A 21,430-nucleotide genomic window follows, 5' to 3' on the forward strand; every position below is an offset into this window, starting at 1 on the left:
AGGCTGATTGCGCGTAACGAATTGTTATCGATCTTTAGAAAATGTGTTGAAAAGTGTCCGTAGAACGATTTATTCCTCCCAAGGTATAAAATTTACGACTTCAAGAGAGACAAATTCGTGAAAAAAATGTGTACTCCGCCACTCGAGGGTGTCGCGTATTTTATATGAGACGATTCCGGGCGGAGGGACCCCGTAAGTCTCTTGGAAGGTGTTCCTCGGCATTCGGCCGATATTAGTCACCCTGGGTCAGGGTCATCGCGATAGGTGCCACGAAATCTCCCTGGCGAGCAATTCGGACGACAACGGGGCGAATTGACCCACAAAGTGCACGAGGGGTGGAGTGCATCGATATTTGCGAGGAGGAAAAAGTATGCCGCCATTAAAGGGCGGAATATTCATGGGGCAACGATCTCGCCGTGTCGGGACTATCTTGGCCGTCTTGTCGTGCGAAACTTCGACTTCTCTCATATGCATATCCTCGGCGTAATTCAGCCAGGGCGCGCGTGTGAATTTTGTCGGATTTCTCCGGCAATATCCATATGCATGCGCCAACCCCCCGACGAGACATATTGCGTCAATTTATACCCCCGGGTAAATACGATGTATTTATTACGGGACGGCACATTATCCCTCACCGTTAATACCACCCGTTATTCCTCTCTTTAGATCCACCTTTCCTTGAACCCTTTTTTACCCCATGCCCTGCCATATACCCATTCGCTTTTCCGAGTTGGAAAAAAAGGGCGCTCAGGACTTTCCCTATGCCCTCCATATTCACGTTGTAAAATTTGAAACGATTCGACACCCCCAATCCGGAGAAATGTTTAATAAAGGAGACCTCTTTAACGCAACTTTCGCGCCACCTTAACGGTGCGAGGGCGGTGCCGAAAAACGCGGTTTAAAAATACCTCGAAAAGTTCATCCAGGCCGTGAGTTAATTTTAACCCGCGACGCAACATTAGCATTCCAGTTCCCCTCCCTCGCCGCGAATATGCGCAACCCCTAACTCCGTGGAACCTTGCCAATTTCGAGCCTCTTGACTCGAGGGTTCCACTTTCTTTCGCGCGGGGAGGGGGCGGCATAACTGATCGCGACATTTATAACCCGCTTATAACGCGAGCTTCTTCGAATTAGGCCGAAAACCCGCGACGGCCGTTGCCACATCGTTAATTCCGCCGTTAAGTATCCCTGCTCGGCCCGAGGATTTTATTGGGGCAACGATCGCGACGGTCTCTTCCCTCGTCGTTACTCGAGGCCCTCTCTCGTAGAGTTCCACTTTCCAGGCCGACGAGAGAACACGAGTGGTCGCGTCCTCGACGGAGGGAGAGGGGAGGATAAACGACGACTCGAGGGCGGCACCGTTGACGGACACTTCGGACTCGGCTAATTTCGTCACGTGGTCGACTTAATAAATTAAGGGGATGCGAAAGTGGCATCGGAGGGGTCAGTCGTTCGTCGAACTTTTCTCCGAACTGAGGATGTCGAATCGTTTCAAACTTAACAACGTGAACACGGAGGTCATAAAGAATAATCCATGAAATTCCATTTCTTGTAAACAATTTTTTTAATTTCCATAAAAAATGTTTAAAATTTAAATTTCATGGGGGTGCGACCTTCCTTGGAGCCTCCATATTGGCGTTGTAAAGTTTGACACGATTGGGTACCCCCAATTTGGAAAAAAGTTTTATGAAGATTTCTTTGACTCCGCTTTCGTGTCACTTTAAAGACTTCTCTCGGCAACGACGTCGTGGACGCTCGCTGCGGTGTTACTTATTTTCTATAACGAAGTTCGCAAAATTAGGCCGGCGTCCCTGGAGCAATGCGTCGGTGACGATGTACCTCGTGGAATCCCAAGTTTTCTTCCAGCGGGACGCTCGCTATTCTCTTCAATTAATTTCATCGCCCCGACGCTGCGCCACTTGGACGATTAATTATCGGGAGCAAGTGTCGTGAGACTGGACCGTTTTTCTTCCGCGCTTTCGGGGAGAGAGTCGTCGGAAATTCGTCCTTTCCTCTTCATTTTCTTGAGCGTGGGCGTCGAACGAGAATATTTTATCCTTGCGCTCCCAATATTTTTCATGCAATTTTTCCTCGCTTGGAATTCTCTTCGGACCCTCTGCGACATCGGGATCGATCAAGGACCACGCTTCCTCTCGGGCTCGCATTCGTCTCTTCGCGGTTTCCGGATCACCGTGGACCCGGGACTGGTAGGAGAGCGGTTGATCGCGACGAAGACGATGTAACCGAAATGATGCGCGATTAAAATGAAAAGTCCATTCGGACTCGCGAACGGAGCGGCGCGTTTCCGAGGGATGTGTCAGCGCCATCCGGCGACACGGGACTGGCGTTCGGTAGGAACAAAGTAAATAAGAGAACAAAGTATGTTGATGATGTACGAGCAAGGGATAGAGCGAGGCAGGAATGGGGGAAAGGGAGCTAAAGGAAAATGGCCTCTGGCTCCGCTTCGTGCCACGAACAGATTCGGCCTCTGGCTAGCGCCGAGCGTAAACGCGCAACGGCCTTCCGGATGCGATTAACCCGGAGGTGCCCTCCGCGTGTCTTTTCCGCGGTTTTTTCCGAACTCGATTTTAAAAAAAGAAACGCGATTCCGCCGGTAGACCCGCTAACAACCTGCCGATCGGAGAAAAATCCCAGGCCTCGCTCCGAACACCCTTCCGTGTCCAAATTCGGGCACAATTACCGCGTCGACTTCAAAAATTGAATATAAACCGGGGAAATGTTACAACCCCTTTAAATCATCAAAAGTTATCGTTAAGGATATTATCCAGATACTAAAACCGACGCGGGAATAATTTATACATGTACGACCTAACTAATTGATTTCTCAAATTCTAGAGAAAGTACAGAAAATGGTGAAATACCCCAAAATTATTAAACGCGTAGAGTTAACAAATATTACCGGCGTATTAACCGATACAGATGTATATTATATAGAAGGAAATATTTGATGTAGCCACGTCGCGGTCGATCTTTCCACTTTTACGGACGAATCGCGGACTCGGGTTTCGTAGCTAGAGGGGGCAATTACCACAAAACGTGAGTCTGAAAATCAACAATTCCGAAGCGATGGGTCGTCGTTTCCGTCGACGGTCGAAAGCCCGTGTAAAAAAAAGCGTATTTTAATCGGTTTCGATCGGCGCATCCATTTCATCGGGAAATAATAGCCGAGTGGTCTCGTCGGTTAAAAGTGCGGCTTGGTCTTCGATTTAGGAAGGAGTCGAACGATTCGGTCGTTACGATCTGTCGCGTTCGATGTCGGATCGTTGCCGTCTGGCAAAAGCGAGCGATTTAACGAAGTTATGTACCTAGGGCAGGATTCCGCAACACGGCGAGCCGTTTTCAGCGTTGTTTTTCGGCCTCGCCTCGGGGAAAGCTCGGACAATGGACATACAGAGAGCGTACAAGCACCAAACAATTTCCAGGTAGAAACCGTGCGAGTTTATTATTCGCTGATAGAAGCGTTGCCACGTAGCTCGGAGGTCGATCCACTCGATAATCGGACGCGGCGAATATCGACAGTGGGGAAAAAATTCACCGACGCGGAAACAGCCTCGCGTTGCAAAATATTCCCAGACTCGGGCCGATACAGTTGCCCGACTCCAAATGGAATCGGGAAACGCGGCCAAAGGCCGCGATCGAGGAAGGATCGAGATTTTACCCGAATTCGACATTTCACCCTGATAATTCCAGGTTGAAATTTATTTACCAGATTTTATCGTCTCAAGACTCGCGCCGACAGTTGCCCGACTCGAAATGGAATCGAGAGTCGCGATAAGGCGTTCAAAAAAATCCTTCGCCATTTTCGTTAAACAGTCCGCGCAGCCCTTAAACCAACGTTTCCATTTCCGCCGCCGCATGTTTTAATCCTTACTTTTCAGCGTCCTTTCCAGCCGCAATTAGGAATTAAAAATGGCCGCTACGTGCCGGGGTCGGTTCAATGAGGAAACGAGGAAACGCCGAAAAACGCATTTAAACCACCTCGTCCATATGTGCACGGCCACGTATGACTCGTCACGAATTATGCATATTTCGTTTCGGTATAATTCCTTTATACTATTTTTCTTCTTCCCCCCCGTCTGGCCTCTCCTCGTTTCGTTGAACTCCGCTCGTTTCTCGGGAACATCCGCAAATGGAAATCTCTCGCAACCCTAATTTGTTTCGAAAGGGGCACATCTCGAAAGGTTTCTCAAAATGACGGCCATTAATCGCGAAACCGCCGCCATTACGGTCGTCTTCTAATCGACCATCGCGTTCTCTACAATTAAATATATAAACCGAGGTCCTCGTTCCGGCGAATTCTGGATAGGCGACCATAAAGTCGATCCATGCTATCAAACGAACGCGAGCTGACCAGTCCCTCGGGATAAACTGTTCTCGGAATGTCCATCAAGGCACGATTCGTCAGATTGCGATAACTCGCGCGACTCATTCCTCATCCACAGGTACATCGACTTCGTTCGGTCTTATCTCGTGTAGAATTACCAATTAATAAACTGTCATCCCGTCCAGGTCTCGCTCTCAGGGTTCTCGAACCGCCCCCGAACTTTTGTATCGGCGATAAAAACAAATAAATCAATAAAAAATAAGAGGTAAGAAATTTCTTTACGGCAAAAATCATTTTGATTGCCGCAAATAAATAATAGTAATGATGGGAACAACCCCGGCCCACCACCGCCAACGATGATGGTGATATTAATCATGATGACGACCATAACGATAACATCGCAACTGGCCGACGTTGATGGCGGCAAATTGCTTGGGGGGAAAGACGTCAAAAAAAAAAAGAATAATGAAAATAAGAATCGGAGGTATTAAGTCGGCATCCCAAGGCCGGCACATTAGCGGACGATACCAGATCCCTGAAATATTTCTCGTGGTGGCATCGGAGACACGCGGTCCAGGCCAGGCTGCGGTTAGACGGCAATTTGTCAGAGAGCCCGGGACTTTATCCGAGGTACCCTGGGAGGACGTTGGACAAATTCGTCGGATCCCGCGAACGAGTCGGACGGTTTTCGCAGTCGTCGGAAGAGGCTCTTCGTGGCCTCTCTTCGTCGTTTCGGGATTCGAGGAGGACGTCGGGCCGGGCACGGTCTATTAATTCCCATCAATGCAGCGCCCCTCAAATGGATCGTATAGATCACAGTCAATTAGGCCATTAGGATGAGAACGTCGTCGAGTCCTCGAAGCACCGACCGACGATTCACTTGGCTACATCCTCATTGCCTTTTCGTCGGCTCATTAACCGAAAGGGCGAAACGCGTGCGGACTCCGCGAGGCTTTCTTCGAGTTTCCTGCGTACTCGACTTTTCGCCCGCGATTCGATGTAATCTGCACGACATCTTCGCGATATCCCGAGAACGTCTTAGCGACTCAATGACTAACTAAAAATTACGAACGCTTTTTAGTGACTATTTAAATAGGAACTCCGCGATTTTTTTCCCGACAATTAATTTTGGAGTCCGACTCCGAAGGTGCGGAAGTGAAGATATTTTTCAAAAGCGATCGAAGGGTTAATAAGCAGTCCTTTTTCCGTAGGACCAACTATCGCGCCATTTGCATTTTCCATTTGGTTGCCCCGCGTTATCACGCACAGCTTAATGACGTTGACATCAATGGCACCGACTCGCGCCCTAGACTCATCTCGAGCGAGAAACAGCCTGGAAATAATACATAACTCTTCCGCGACGTGGCTGCTCGAAAAAGCGAGCATAACATTGACACAGGCCGGGATTATCATTCCACGGAAAATTTTGGTTTCATTAATTACGGAGCCTCGCGCTCCCGGCGGTGGGAGTGAATTTTTCATCGACGATCTCTTCCATCAAGGATACGGGGTACGAAAAAGAACGTACAATTGTACCCTTGGCAATGGACAACGATGCCGATAAGATGTTGCCCTTATCGCAATAACAATTTCCCTGATAGAAAAAATATTCGCATACTTGCATCTGTATCAGACGTCGATGTAACTTTCTCTAGGATAGGAAGCTTGTTAAATTAGCAATAAGTGTATTTACAAGCATTTATGTTTTCCGAGTGGCGTAAAATTTTTTCTCCTGGCTGTGAATAATTTTTCCGCGGTACTTCGCTCCTCCACCAGGAAAATCCTCTCCTCCATCCTCCAAATGAAGCCCCACCCGATGCGGCTTACGAATCCTAAATTCCCGCTGCAGGTGACGTATTCAATATCGCAAATTCCAGTCTTCCGGAATAGCACGACGCGGAATAAAAAAAGGGATGAAGAAGAGAATCCCCGGATTTACTCGCGGCATCCATCGTTAACGAATCCGCCTATTCCCCCTAAAAGTTGCGCCATAAATTATAATTAATTATGACAGGTTCACCTGGATTTCGATGATTTTCAGACTTGTCGACCTCTTTGTTTCCCTGGAAATATGGAGCGAATGGAAGGCAGGAACGTAAACGGGGCGATGACGGGTGGAAGTAACAACCCGATAGACAGGGTCGTGTCTTCCAGGATACCAGGCTTCACCCAAAGGTGGACGCGTAGTTTGCATTCTCAACGATGTTCCGCATCCCGGGCTAGATGGAACGAAAACAAGTGTTGGAGCAACAGGGAAAACGGTGGCGATGTAATGGGGTAGAGAGGCCGAGTTTAGCGAGCGTTGAATCCGGGCGAGTGGAGCCGCACCGCGGCTCCGGCCGTCCGGAATAACCGGAGAACCCGACGAAACCGAGTAAATATTCGGGAGGGTCGCTCAACCAAGTCCTTCTAATCCATTACGCGATGGACGCCCCGAAACGTGGTCGATCCGGATAGGAACCCCCACGAAAGTCCTCTGATTCCGATCCCATCGAATTATTCCAAAATTAAAGGATATCGGCTAATTCAGAAAAATTCAAGGAAGCAAAGTCCTTCGAGATAATGATGTTTTTTGGCACGTCGAAGAGCGAGGGACGATGAAGCCACTTCGGGTACCCCGAAAAACAAAGTTCTTTACGAAAGCAATATCCATATCCATCTCGAAGAGCAAATTTCTCCTGACGATGAAGAGAAGCCAGGCGAAATTCCCCCACGAGTCACCTACCAGGACGGATGGGCACTTCCGGTGTACCGACGCGGCATTCCGCAGCGGAAAGCCGGGGGGTCCTTCTGCGGGGCGATAATTCAGCGCGGCGAATCCGGGAGCGATTTTTCCGGATTTCGGGGAACGGAATTGTCGGAATGCCGCTTCGGGCCTCTCTCTCTCTCTCTGTCTCTCTGTCGGCGATCCGTCGGCTCGCGTATACGTTCCCGAGGTAATATCGCGAAATATTTGGTTTGCGAACAGGAATTGAACCGGCCGTTCCTCCAGGTTGAGGAAGGGCGACCATCGCCTCTTGTTTCTCGATACCTAGCATGCTCCTTCGCCGCATATACCCTCGTACACATACAAATATAGAGGTTCCGCCAATCGCGGAATTCGAGAAAACCTTACCACCGGGTAAACACCGGTTTGCCTTGCAAAACGGGATTGCAAACCCCGCGACAGAGGGAAACTCCCGTCCTCTTCGAGGTCGTTTTCCGGACGAAGAGTGGAAAATTTCGGATCGAACGCGACTCCATTTTTCAGGGGACCCTTCCGGGTCTCCAAACCGAAGACCGCGTATTATTTCTCTCTCTGTACCCATCTTTTTTATATTACATTTTTACAATCCCATCTAATCGATACAGAGACAAGTGGTGCATCCTCCGATGCATCCCTATATTCCAGGATATTCCTCGGAATAATTAAAAGTACCTATGACCGATAACGAGCCTCGCTTAAAATATACATAAATAAATAAATAAAAATGCAGCTCGCAAATGCCGGCATAAAATCGCAATTGCGCCTTCTTGAATTTAAATAAAAAATAGAGGGAATTCCGGAAAATATTCCTCTGCATTTTCATTGTGCGGTCCACTCTGTTAAATGGTGCAACCCCTTCCGAAGGGGGGAAAAGGGCACTCGCGAAGACGGTGGATATCGATCTTCGTTCCTTTGTTTATGCGGTTTATTTCTCACGGGGTGATTACCGGGTGGCGAGCTACTTCTTCATAATTCCAGGCTTAATGCACTCTTTTCCCCCCGAGTCTTGTTCGCCCATCCGACACACCCTCCGGCAGCCATCGGGAGCCCGCAGTCGGTAACCCCGGGATTCCGCCTCTATTTTTCAAAGATGGAATTTAAATATTTAAAACCCCCCGACTTCCCGGGGAGGGAGGTCGCCGATGTCAGCGGTGGGCAAACAAGAGAGGGCAAATATTGCCGGGACTAACCTAGATAGTTCCTCGGCTCTGTTTTACCAGTTCGAACACCCCGCACGAGTAACTCCGCCGTGGGAAAAGCCTCCGAATTTAAAGAATTCTCCCAAGGGCTTCTCAAGGGATTTTATATCCAATCGATTTCGGGGAGATTCATTATTTCGCCGACCCTCCAGATCTTCTTGGCCTCAAAATTCGATCATTTCTCCCTCTTGGGTCACGATATCGCAAATCTGCAATTTTTACGTACAATCTGGCACTTCCTATCCCCACCTAGTTGCGATTAATAACGATTGGAAGAAAATCTGTTCCTCGTAGATTTATATCTTTTGTATAGGTACATTTATGACTTGGGGGAAAGCGACCCAATTTCCACTTAAGGATTAAATTACTGGCGGTCGATGAAAATGTCGCGGTAAGGCCAATTGGGGGAACTCGGATTTTCAAAATCCCTCGTAACGTTTCAATTGACGCGAGGTCGATTAATTCACGGTAACTCGCCGGTGGTTCGATTTTAACGTGAGATTCGGACCGGCAAGTGTGCTCGTTCGAGCCTCCTCATCAATATCCAAGTATCACGGCCTGTCCTGCGATATAATGATAAACGCCGCAGAAAAGCGGGTTGCATATTTTATGAATCCCGCCACGGGGGGGACGAATGAAATTTCGTCCCAATACGCCACGAGTTTGTACGTGGAATTGTGAATTGCCATCCAGGATTTCACGATTACGCAGCTCGATTGCTCGCGAAGTGCACTAGAAAAATCGCCGATCAATCCGACCGCGCTATAAGGGATTATTTATGTCGCCCCAATTTCGCCAAATCTGCCCATCGAGCCCTTTTCCGCATATAAAAAAGCGCCAACTCGTTAAAATAATAAATTCAAGCCCATCCCCAATTTCCCCCTAAGGAATTATCTCTAAATCCTGAATTAAAAATAATAACATTAAATGGTACCGACAGTCGCAATTTTGTAAAAGGCAAAATAAAACGTGTACGTCGTTTCTTCTAGCGTATCTTCCCCTCGAAAGTGTTTGGAAGCCATTGTAAAGGGAGGCCGCAGGAAAAAACAAAATAGAAGAATATTATTCCCGCGGCGTCGCTTTCGCCCTCGCGTTTTCCCAACGATGTCCGAGAAAAGTGAATCACGCAGTCGTAGAGTGGCAAAAAGTCGGGCGGGGCGAATTCTCGAATTCCAGTAAGCCGAGACAGAAGTCAGGAAGAGCGTAAAGTGCAAAGGGAATAAGATATTCCCGACCTGACAACGCCAATTACTTTCGGGCGCATGTGCGTCGCCCGAATTTAAATGGAGCCCGCCGCGCTCCCGTATACCAGCGACACCATCTTGACTATTCGGATGGATATAGGGTCCCCTAAAACACTTACTTCGGTTTTTTTGGCCTGGAAGGCCGTGCCGACGTCGCTCGTCGCTTTTAATGAGCCGACTCCGGGGTTCTATTTGCATTCGAAGACGCCGGAGCGTGTACCGCGTGCATTCCGCGGAATTGCATTTAAATGTGCATGTAGGCAGATGGGGGGAGGGAGGGACGTCCGCCCTGCGAAGTGAGAATTTTAAGTCCAGTCCTTCAACGTCAAAACGCGAATTTGACGAATCGAGGGATATCGATGATCAAACCGGAATCGCCATTCTTCCCATTTTTCCACGCAAGGATATAAAAAAAGAAGCGGGGAAATCGGATCGAAGTTAATAGCGCGTGCATTCCGCGCGCTCGCATCTAGATTTCCAAAATTACGTTTCGGTACATTACTCGCGTGCCGATTGTCGATTATCCGTTATTAATCACTATGCGAATTGCCAGTTAATATCCCGTGATAGAACACGGGGCATATCGTTCCTGGATCGGTATCGACCGAGCGAACTAGGTCGCTCGGTGCACCGCAATCTTTTAATTAGCCGAATCAACGCGATCGCCCATTGCATTCGTTTAACGCGTTCGGCATGAATTCGCAACTTATCGCCGAGTAATCATTAAAGTGCGAATAATGGACCGGTGGGACGCAGAAAATTCCAAAATCGAGGCAAAGGCGCGCTATTTCGCCTTCTTGCCGCCCAAATTAAGACGACATCGATTCTTCGCCATTTTATACATATTTATACAGCGTTCATAGGATGGAACATCCCTTTCCATAATCTTGTGAAAGAATTCTTTTCAGCGAATTTTCTTTAAATATAATTGCATGCTTATAAATAAAACTACGGTGGTCAGAATTATTCGGCGCCAGAGGATATTATTAACGAATAATTAATGAATACGTCGCTCGTTTCGGAAATGATTGACGCTACTTGAACGTATAAATCCGTAGAATGAAATCATCGGGCCACCTTTCGGCGGAATCCTGTTTTATATTACCCTGCAGTAGAAGTCGTACCGTGATAGTAATACCGTGAAGGGTCATCGCGGGAAGTGCACCCAATCGTTATTATCGAGTGTCCGAGGATGCAATTATCCCCGATGCAGATGGCCCCGATCGATATTACCTCTCGGGAGAGCTCGAGCTAACGCGGGCGGCGTCGATTATATGGAAAAATCGCATTACTCCATCCCATTTGCTTCGTAAAATAATCATTCGCGCCATTCGCGCCATTCGGGCGGGGCAAAGGGCTCGCTTTGACATGCGTCGCGGCGGCCGGCGCCTAGGCTACCTTGGCGAAATCCCTGACCCATTGACATGCAAATTGCTCGGAGCCGGGGCTATTAATAAATGTCACCGTTTGGGATTCCATTGGACCCATCGATCCTTGGTCCGCTCCTGTCTTCGATTCGGTGAAACCGCGACGTTTGCGTAAACGTCCTTCCTCTCCTTCCAGGATCCATCCGCGAGTCATTAAGGTGACGCGTCAAAATATTATGAAAACTTTTCTCCATACCGGGGGCACCGAATCATTTGAAACTTCTGCACGCGATTATGGAAGCTTTAGGAAGAACGTAGCGCTCATGAGATTCGGCACACCCAGGTCGGAAAAAAGCTTTTAATCGTAACCCTGATTATAAACCCTAATTTTCTAAGAACTCCGGACGATATCTTTCATATAGCTATAAAAGCATCGTGACGTTAAATTTGTAATTTTGTCTTACCGCCGTTCAGGTAATGTCGAATAACGGCGTCAGGAGAGCAACACTCTTCGGAGTCTTTGGAATGCATCGCATATTCCGTCCATCTGGGGCAGTTTCCGATCATTCCGAGATGAATTACTTGACGAAAGCTCCTGGATGATTCTCTCTCTTCGTCTCTTGCGCCCGTTCGTGGCGAAACATCTCAGCACTCTCTGAACGATCCTCGGAGTTTGGTACGTATTTTCGGAGCGTCCCCCAAGATGGCGCCGGCTCTCCAGCGGCCTTCTTCAACGGTCGCGGGCGGAAACGACCGAGCGCGACCGAGCGGAGCCGACGATCGAGCGGCGCTCCCACTCCTCGGCGCGAACGACCGCGTCCCCACCACTCCGCGGCCACCCTCACCCTCGCCCGCATCGGACACGCTCCGAGTGGCTCCGCGAGTCGGCTCAGAGTTGCACGTACCCTCGCACGGTGAGGCCGTCGTTCGCCGTTCGCAGCTGACAGGTCACGCTCGGGACGCCATTGTTCCCCGCACCGAGGACGCACCGGTCGACTCGCTCGCTCCCGATCCCTTGCAGGTTATGTTTCCGAGGGACGCGTTGCCGGCGCGCTGAACCCCGCGAGTCCGACCGAGAGGCTCTGCCGGCCGCGCCGGCCAATCAGCGACCGATCGGCCGACCGCTCGGCCAATCAGCGACCGGCTTGCCGACGGCGCGACCAATCGGCTCTCGAGAATCGCCACTCGGCTCGGGACGCGCGTGCTCCTGCCGGTCCCTACCTGTGCAGTGTCAGTGCATTATGTGATCGTGCCACGCTCGGTGCCGCTTTTCTTGTTCCCACCGGTCGCCCACACGGCGTCGCCCCAAGGTAAGAATCCGAATTTTTCTTCTAACCGCCGACGGACCGCATCGCACCCTCTCGCGCCTTCTCGAACGACTTGGGTTAATTTCTTCCCGACCGCCTGGATTTCGGAGCGACTCGCTCGCGAATTTCGGAGTAAAAACGAAACTAAACGACATGCCTTCCGACTTGACTCGACACCTGTCTCTTTGTCGTACCTCCGCCCTTTGCCGTCCTTGGCGACCGAAAATTCCTCCGGAAGAGTCTCCTCGAATGCGGCTTATAACCTCACTTTTTCTAAACCGGTACATGAAATATTTTAGGTTTTTCTGCTAACGATACGTGTATCTAGTAATCTGTACCTAATGAGGTATAGACAAATTTATTGGTTGTCGTGATTTTAGTAAAGCAGTATTTATCATGATTTTTTCCTATGAGGATATTAGATTATTTAATTTGTTACTTTGACTAATTCAGTTATTTTATAAACGGTCTCGCCCCTTGAAGAATTCCTGGCTTTTGTTGTACCCCCTCGACGACCTTCCCAATGCCCAAGAGAAGTGGCCGAGGTTTCAAAAGCGAGGAGCAAAGTCGCCCTTATCTCCACTTCCGATCCGATCCTTATCAGCCCCGAGAGCCCTGAACTGCAGCGGAGGAGGAAAGGAAAGGAACAAGTAAGCGTTGCATCTTTTCGTTGTCCCTTTAAATGAATCTCATCGATGCTCGATAACATCGATTTTACATTTTTATCCCGATCATTAATAATTTTCTCTTGAATTTTTGTATCGCTTTCATTTATTTTTCTTTGTCGGAGGGAGAGAGAGAGTCCGTAGATTTTCCTTGGAGATTTTCTAACTTCAATGAGTCTCCTCTTATCGGACTTTGACTCGGCGGTTTTGTTTATCTTTAGGCAAACGTTCTCAGACGTGTTTCTGTACATTCTCGAAGGTGCCGGGAATGGTTCGATGGCTGGAACGACTAGGAAAGATTTATTGAGAAAATATTTGTTACCGAGCCGAGCCGCACTTTACGACCGTGTTCTCAGGACAAATAGTACTTCGCTATCGGAGACTTATTAGTTAGAGGACTCCTTCGGAGACTTTGAAAATTAAATCGACGTTTTTCCTACTTACTGACCCCGAAAATCACTCCCCGAAAATTCTTGCCATCGAGTCGCGACGCACATTTGCGAATTGCAGTAGTATTGATTTTTTTGCCCCGTAAATTCTTGCAAAAATGCGCTATATAAACAGACATGAAATTTTATATTTATCTTTGCGGTCCTACTCGTACCCTTCCTCCGTACTTGAAACTGTATTTAACCGTTTGAGCTTAACGAGGACAAAATCATTTTGAAATTTATTCTAAAAAAAAAATCGCACTACCCACGCCTCTGTAGATGTGGAAAAAAAAGAGAATAATAATTTCGCGACGCATTCGATGGTCATCTTCATGACACCGCCACTCGTTATTGCCCGGTCGGTCAGAATTGCAGGTTATTATTCCGCGGTGGACGGCAAATGAAATCCGCGCTCGCGTCGGCCAATAAAGGTGCGCGTACGCGAGTCTCACGTATACGTGTACACGTACGTTATACAGAGAGAGACACCGCGGCCTCCGCGGATTATTCCGCTTCGCGATATACCGACTCGTCTCTCCCCGGTGACTTCTCTTTGCCCGAAGACGCGTTCAGCCGTTTAATTTACATGAGCGCAAACGCATTACAAGAAGCCGGTCCCTCCTCCTCGGGTACGAGAAAACGAGGGCGGCGGATTCGATTTGCATGGAGACAAAGGTGTCGTTAGAGGCCGATAAGATCGGGTATCGATCCCCGGGAAGAGAGGGATCCGATCCTCTTTCCGGATCCCGACGAAAGGAAGAGTCCTCGACGCGGTCCGACACTTTCGAGCGGCTTTTTTCGTTTTATTTTACCGATCGGTTATTCTTTTTTACCTCGTCGATACCCGCCCGTTTGACCTCTGGATAGTTTTCAATTCATATTTAATCATTATTGAGAGGGAGGGGAATTTTTTTAATCTATTTTTGTCCTTTGCAACGAGATGCGGGGTCGATCCGCATTGATAAGCGGTAGATCTCTGTAGAGTTTGCTTGAATTTTGCCAAGTGGTGTAATAGAGTAATGAGGGACGTGAGAAGGTTTTCTTTTTATTTCAAAATGGATGGAGATCGTGGAATGTGCGGGGATTTGTTGCGCGTTAATTCTTTTTTTATTTTTATTTTTTTAAGTGGCTTATTACGAGAATTGATCCGCTTAAAGCGTGGTTTCCATAGTTGATATCGCAGATAAGGCTCGAGCCTCGTACATATACGTAGGCTTTTGTACTATCTTCGGGATGGGAGGGGGAGGCACGTCGATACCGGCGGCGAATTCAATTTGCATGCGGACAAAGGTGCTATTAGGACCATCGAGATCGAATATCGATACCCGGGGCCACTCTGTCGCGATCTATGAATCGCGGATCAGAGACGGAGACCGAGGGCCCTCCAGAGTTCGATACTCTCCAGACGGCGGGTTAAAGGGGTGAAAAGTGAAAATCAAAAAGGGAAGGTCCCCCCTTTTTTTTACCGTCGATCGACTTCCGATAAATCCTGCAAACCGCGAAAAAAAAATTTAATCCTCGGATCGCTTAAATTCCTGAATTATTAAGTAATTCCATAAAATTCATGGATCTTGGAAGAGCTAGTTAGAGGATATAAAAAAATCCTTGAATTATTATATAGTGAATCGTGGAATGATTCGATTAAATTTCTGAATTATAAGATGGCGAATTATTAAATAATGCAAAAATTTCGGGAATTTTTTTCGCGGGTAACGCGAAGAGGAGCATTTTGACGAGTCCTCTCGTGGAATTCCGCGCCATGAATTCCCTGGCCCTTTTTCGGGCGCGCGACTCGCCCGATAAACAAGTCCAAGGAAATCCGTGCACGGCACTTCGTCCCGAATCCCATTACCGGGATAAGGAAAAGTGAGTAAAAAAAAAAAAAACTACGAGGAGAAGGAAAGAAAGAAAAAGGGGGAAAAATAGGAGAACAGCACTCGGAGCCGTGCGCGCGTAGTTTAGGGATTTGGCCGACCCCCCGAGGGGCACGTCGGTGCCCGATTCAATTTGCATGGAGACAAAGGTGTCGTTAGAAGCCGACAGGATCGAATATCGATCCTTGAGACCGTTCGGTCGCGATCCTCGAATGGCGCGAGGACCTCCTTTCCCCTCCTGCGAATTCGCTCGGCCGGCCAGGAGTGGAATTTCTTTGTATTTGTCTTTTTTGCCCCCCCTTCTTCCCGCGACCTCTCTCCACGGTCGCCGGTCGTAACTCACTCGGCAGTCCGGCCGAGATTTCGAATGCACAATTCACACCGTTTCCCCGTTACAATCCGCGCGGAATACGTAATCCGCGGCTCTTCCAGGGGTCGACGCGCCCGCGGAACTAAAACTTTGCGCAAAAAACGGCCCGGGAGGGGTAAAGCGTAAATAACGCGACCGTGGCCGTGTAACGGCGGGTAACGTCAGGGAATGTTGAGTAACGCTCGAGCATCGCTGGAGTATCACCGAATGATGTCGAGTAACGCCGTGTAACGACCCAGAGGCGGCGAGAGCAAAGCACGCTGCTAGGACTTACGAGAAGAAACTCGACTTTTCGACAGAACGGCGTTTCTTAGGAAAAAACTTGCATGACAAAAGTTGTAGTTTAATTAGTGCCGGATAACCTTTGTATGGGACATGTTTTTGATACCGCGCATCGCGGAGGCGGTAAACGCGCATTTTTCGTCGCACGCCGGGGGTTGGTTTACGTAACGCGGCGGTCGGCGCTACGGACGATTGTAAGAGTTCGCCGCGAATTCAATAAGTCGCCGAATGTTTCGACTCGGAAAAACGAAGATAGGATTGCGGAACGAGGGGAGGGAGCCAGCTCTCTGCCATGAATGGCATATCGAGATAGGCTGCTCGGTTATACGGCCAACTGGGGCGCGGGGGTGGAGGCTCTGATAATAGAAACGGGACCGAGGTGGTGAATATTTTTTGCGACCGCCAAGGTTTTTGCCACGCGACGGCTCCCCGAAAGATAAACATACGTTCGCAGCCGGCGACGCCGTTATCACTGTCCCCGAAATTAATGCCACCGAAATTCACCGGATTCTCCGGAGAGCGAGACTCGGATGTAACCATCAATAATTGGTCGAATCACCATGGCCCGATAAACCTCGAAAAGAGATCTCGGATGAACCTAGTTTCACCTTTTTGTCATTTTTTTTAATTCGGTAATATCGACCGATAGAAACATAATAAAACGGAAGAAAAGATATTGGCGCTATATTTTTTAATCGAGTAAATATAGAAATGTAGAAACATTTGTATGCACCAATAATGACGCTTGCAAGGGTTTGTACTGAAAATTCTGGCCTCCTATTTGCGCTTTGAAATTGATTTTCCGGATTTCTGCGCAGCTTCTTATCTTTCTCCGCGTATTAAAAATTTTTTTATTTTCTCCTATCTTTTTTTTTTCCCTTAAACAAGGATGCGGTTTTTGTTACCTTTCCATGCTTTGTCGTGGGGGAGACGTCGAAGGAAGGGCAGAAAAGGGGGAATACGCCTTGTAGAATGAGTTGCTCGAGAGAACGAACTCGTTTGCGATGGCCAGTCGAGTCGCTCCTCCCTTTAGCCGGCTTTGGAGGGAAACGAACCTTCCCCTGGCCGTCGGGTTTTTTTTTTATTCCTCGGTGCCCGTTTCCTTGGGCCCGGACGGGTCCCTGATGGTAGGCTGGAAAGTGAGGGAATCGAGGGATTCCTGCCTGGAGAGATCCCGACCCTAAGCCACCGGCTCGGCCAGCACCTGGCACCCTTACAATTATTGGATTTATGGAATTACAAGGGAGGAGCGACGCGGCCGTTCGACTGGATCTACCGGGCCTCGCTCCTTTCGAGGGGGAAAAAAAATTTACCCCGGAATTTTCTCCCCGACTTTTAGGATTTTCTCTGGTTTCCGCGTGACTTCTCGAGTTTTAATATTTTTCGTGAATCCTTTGGAAATGGCGTTTCTCGATTTCACTGATTTTCCTTGATTTTTCCGACGTTCCTTGGTCTCCCCCCGGCGGCTCTAGATTTCCTTCGAATTTCCTGGAATTTTCCCCGACTTCCTCTGATTTTTCTTTACGCCCCCCGAGTTTTGTCCTATTTTTCATCTTCCGGATTTTCTGATCTTTCCGCGATCCCCCCGCCTTGCCCTGAATTTCCCTGGTTTCTCCACATTTTTCCCGGAGGTCTCCTGATTTCCCTCAATTTTCCTTGGCCTCGATTTCCCCTGATTTTTCCTGATTTATCAAGCCCCTCCTCCTGCCAAGCGTCCGATAATAACCCCGTTGTGCCGCCGTTACTTATCTCTTATTCTTAATTCTCCGGATTACCGGATTTACGAAATTATACGTAAGGAAGAGGAAAAGGACGTTTGATACGGAATTTGGGATGTTTCGAGCAGAGAGAGAGAGACCCGTACCTCTTTCCCAGGGATTAGGAGGCTTCGACTCCTGGAGGACCTTTAATACCCTCAAGGAGTTTTGCCAAATGCTCCCCGGGAGGTTACATCCTTTGTCTCGAGTCGGAGGGTCCTTCGCGGGGGGAGAGGAGCGTGTACTTAAACATCAGAAAATAATGAACCCCGGTTCTTTTTCGTCCGCAGAAATGACCGCGGCGTCCCTCTCAAAGGCCCGAGTCCGCGTCCACCTTGAAACTGCCCCTGCCCTCGGAAGTATCCCTGAAATGATCCACCTTCTTGTTTCTATTTTTTTTTCATTTTTCTTTTTAAGGGTCTTTTGATTTATTTTCTCGAGGTTTTTCGACGCTTTCTCGACCGCCGTCCGGCTCGAATGTTTCGTGCCGCACGAGATAGCAGGTGCTTCCAAGGATGATCAGCAGGTGTTTTCGGCTAGGAAACTCGACGAAATTCATTTCGTGCGTCGGACGCGTTACCTCTCAGATCCCCATCTTCGTTAACTACGTTAGGGAATTTTGTAGCCGCTTTTTAATCGCCCGATCAACGCTTGCCGGGTCTTCGGGGCGAGGAGCGTGGGGGGACCTCGCGATAATTGCGTTGGTTGTTGCGCGGAATCTCGCGATCTCGATTTTGGCCGATGGTCGTTGCGGGAGAAGTCGGGACTCGAATTGCTGGCGGCGGCAATTTTGGAGGAATTCGAAATTTTTATTCCGACGATGAGAATCGGGATTTTGGATTCCGTCGATGTGAAATTTTGGTCGAAAATCACGACTTGGACCTCGACGATAAAAATCGCGACTTGCACCCAAGCGATAGAAATCATGGCGAAAATCGTGACTACGCCGATAAGCCTCGAGACTTAACCTCCGGTAAAACTCTTGACTCGATTTCAACCGATGAAAATGGCCGGACGTCCGAGCGAAGGAACGGCCGGTTAAGTGTCGGAGGCGCCAAAGGGTTGGTCTCCAGTCTTTAGCTCGTCTAATCGCGGCCCATTAGCTCGGGAGCAATATTATTTAAATGAACGACGCGACTCGGATTTAAGCGTTTTCCAGGGGCGCTCGTTGGCGACTAATTAGCAGGCCCCGGCATTAGCGGGGTCGAAGCACCCCGCAATCGGTACTCATCTTTAAGTACTGCCCCCTCGTGGCAACGAAAGCTCGTTCCTTCCTCCTCTCCTAAACGCTCCTCGTCGCGCAATCGGACCTGTAATCAAATTAAATGATTTCGATCGGCACTCGACTGACGCCATGCGAGTCGAAGCGTCCGCACGCATCCCTTTCGCGACTTTTAAAATTCCAAGGATTATTAATAAAGGATCGGATAATTCTCCCGTCCCTTTCGCGTCTTTGGAAGTTGCGTCTTAAAAAAGAAATTGAAAAATGCTCAGGGTACGTCGTTGGAATAAATTCATGAACTTCGATTCGATAAACGCGCCGTTGAATTTTATAGGCTGGGAGGAAGAGTGTTTTTAATTTTTTGCGACCCGTGGAATTATTCATTATTGTTACGCGCGATAGGTCGTAAAGTGTCGTAAAAGTGTAACGAGAGCCGATTTATCGGACTTGGAGGAATTCTGGGGTGATACCGATAACGACGTACACGCGTTTCGTCGCGATAATTCCCGTATTACGCGAGCCGCGATATGTCGGGTAACGTTCGATGCCTTTGACATTTACTGTCCAGTAAGTATGGTAATCGATTCGATGTTTTCCTTCGCCGCGTCGAGGCCCGTTCGTTATCGAGAAACGCGGTGTTCGCATTTCTTGGCTCTGGTTACGAGAAAGCGAGGAGGCCGTACCTCGAATTCCTAAAAGATATTAATTGCGAAAAAAAATTAGAGATAAAAAATTAAAAAAATATGTGGGATCGATTATGCAACCTCTCGAAATTTCCCTGAAAAATGTACTTATGAAATTTGAGCCTGGGATTTTTCGAGCGATTTAGATTTTTCTTCCCGCGCCACGTAACGATTTCTCCTCGTCCTTGATTTTCAAGGAACTTTTTACGAGTCTTTTCCCGAATGTCCACGAAAGTTATTTGTTTCTTTTTTTGTCGTCCACTTTTTCGCCGACCGGGATCGATTTCCATCCGGCGGGGCGAGAATTATCTGCTTTTTTCTCCCCCCTCTCTCTCTCTCTTTCCCTGTTTTTATTTTTGAACGGCTCGCGAGTGTCCATTTTGTCGGGCGCTTTTCCGCGGAAGTGGGCGAACGAGTGCCGCTTGATGAGGAAAATTGACCGATATCGCTTGCTCGCGGTAATCCAGCGAAGCACCGCGGGACACGTGTACTTTGATTAATAATGCACACACGGTGCACGTCGGTTAATAATGCACGAGCGGCGTACGTCTCGCCGGTTCGACTGCACCCGCGAGAAGTCGCGCTTTTCCGACCGAGGGATCGATCGAAGGTTGGTGGCACCTTATCCGACCTCCCCCGTTTAGGACGAAACCTGCCCTATAAATACCTGTACTGGACGGTCACGACTCGAGTAGAATTTTCTTTTTTTCTTTTTTTTTTCATTTCAAACCGTTCCGGCGTAATGCGCCGTGATGCATTATTCCGCGTTTTCACTTTCCCATTAAAATGGAAAAATCCTCCTTATCGTCATAATTCTTAATATCACTTTTGATATCCTCGAGACCTTTTCCAATCACCGGGGTTTGGGGAAATTCGAAGAGTGGTCCTCTCCTCTCGGGGGAAGTCGACGAATCGGCGGTCGTCGCGATGCAATTGGTCCTGCAACGAGGACCCTGTTGCACCGAGCCAATGGCCACGTAATGCTCTCGCCGTCGACATTTCAGAGTTCGATACGGAACGAGAGGGTGGGGAGGCGCACTTCCGTGAATACCGTGAGCGACACGTGTCTCTTGGCTTGATATATATCCTCCGCTCCCTCGCCTCCCCCCTGGTGGCCATAATGTATGAGGCTATTATGGGCACCTATGTCGATAGGTAGCGAACCCTCTGTTGCCTCGCCGGCCGCGTTTTACGACGGCACTCTAAGTACTCTAAGTACCCTCGGTGCCCTAAAGTTCGCGCCCGCGCGGCTCCGGATGGGGACTTAAATTCTGCCTCGAAATTTCGCCGAGGCGACGATTTCGAAACCCCCCCCGCGAAATATCGCACGATCCTCCCGCTTTGCCGTTGTCAAAAAAAAAAAAAAAATCCAATTCCCGTCGACCCGATAAAAAATTGTAGCGCCTTCGTCTCCGACAATTTCCAACACCACGCGGGAACCGTCGTCCAGATAATCGCGGTACCTAATTCGCGACTTTCCCATTAACCACCGTGAATTTAATCAACGTTAATAAAATAGTGCCTTTATTTTTTTTTTTTCTATTCTCAAAGGAAGGGTTTATAGGGAGCATTTCGAGCGCCCCATCGACGACGATCTAGGAGGATTTAATTGATTTACGCAGCGATCGTCGGCTCGTTTTCCGGCTGTGTCGGGTGGCGGGTCCTGTTCCCGTTCCCTGCCCTCCCCACTTCCGGAATAATGTCCCGGCAAACCGGCCGTACTTCCGGCCTGACGTTTTTCCGATCGCAATTAGGGAATGCTTTGTCGCGGCGCTGTCGACGCGCGGCTCGCCTGTCGCCGCGCCGATTGGCTCTTTGCGCCCGTTTCGTCGTTTCGGCGTTTCGGCGTTTTCCGTGGGGAAAGGGAGGGCACTGTGACGATAATTCAATTGTCCGATCTGACCAGATAAGCGATACCTTCGAACGGCCTCTTCCATA

The 21,430-nt window shown here is 48.8% G+C and overlaps 2 protein-coding genes across 3 annotated transcripts in view; one reads left to right on the forward strand and one right to left on the reverse strand.

Annotated features, from left to right (window-relative positions):
* The window catches only part of LOC105694623 (phospholipase D3), a 37,404-nt gene extending 25,814 nt beyond the window's left edge, over positions 1-11,590 (reverse strand). Inside the window, exon 1 of one of the 2 annotated variants that reach the window (XM_012415481.2) lies at positions 11,366-11,590. The gene's annotated coding sequence lies outside the window, so the exon portion shown is untranslated. Of the gene's footprint in view, positions 1-6,365; positions 6,461-11,365 lie in introns of those variants that run through there. The other variant, XM_012415484.2, reaches the window with a different exon arrangement.
* Positions 11,591-12,786: 1,196 nt separating this feature from the next.
* Positions 12,787-21,430, forward strand: part of LOC105694504 — a 153,234-nt gene continuing 144,590 nt past the window's right edge. The window contains exon 1 of the mRNA XM_023431775.1: positions 12,787-12,858. The gene's annotated coding sequence lies outside the window, so the exon portion shown is untranslated. The remainder of the gene's footprint in view (positions 12,859-21,430) is intronic.

This window comes from Orussus abietinus, unplaced genomic scaffold (genome assembly GCF_000612105.2).
Source record: "Orussus abietinus isolate OABI.00-Male unplaced genomic scaffold, Oabi_2.0 scaffold80, whole genome shotgun sequence".
NCBI classification, from domain to species: domain Eukaryota; kingdom Metazoa; phylum Arthropoda; class Insecta; order Hymenoptera; family Orussidae; genus Orussus; species Orussus abietinus.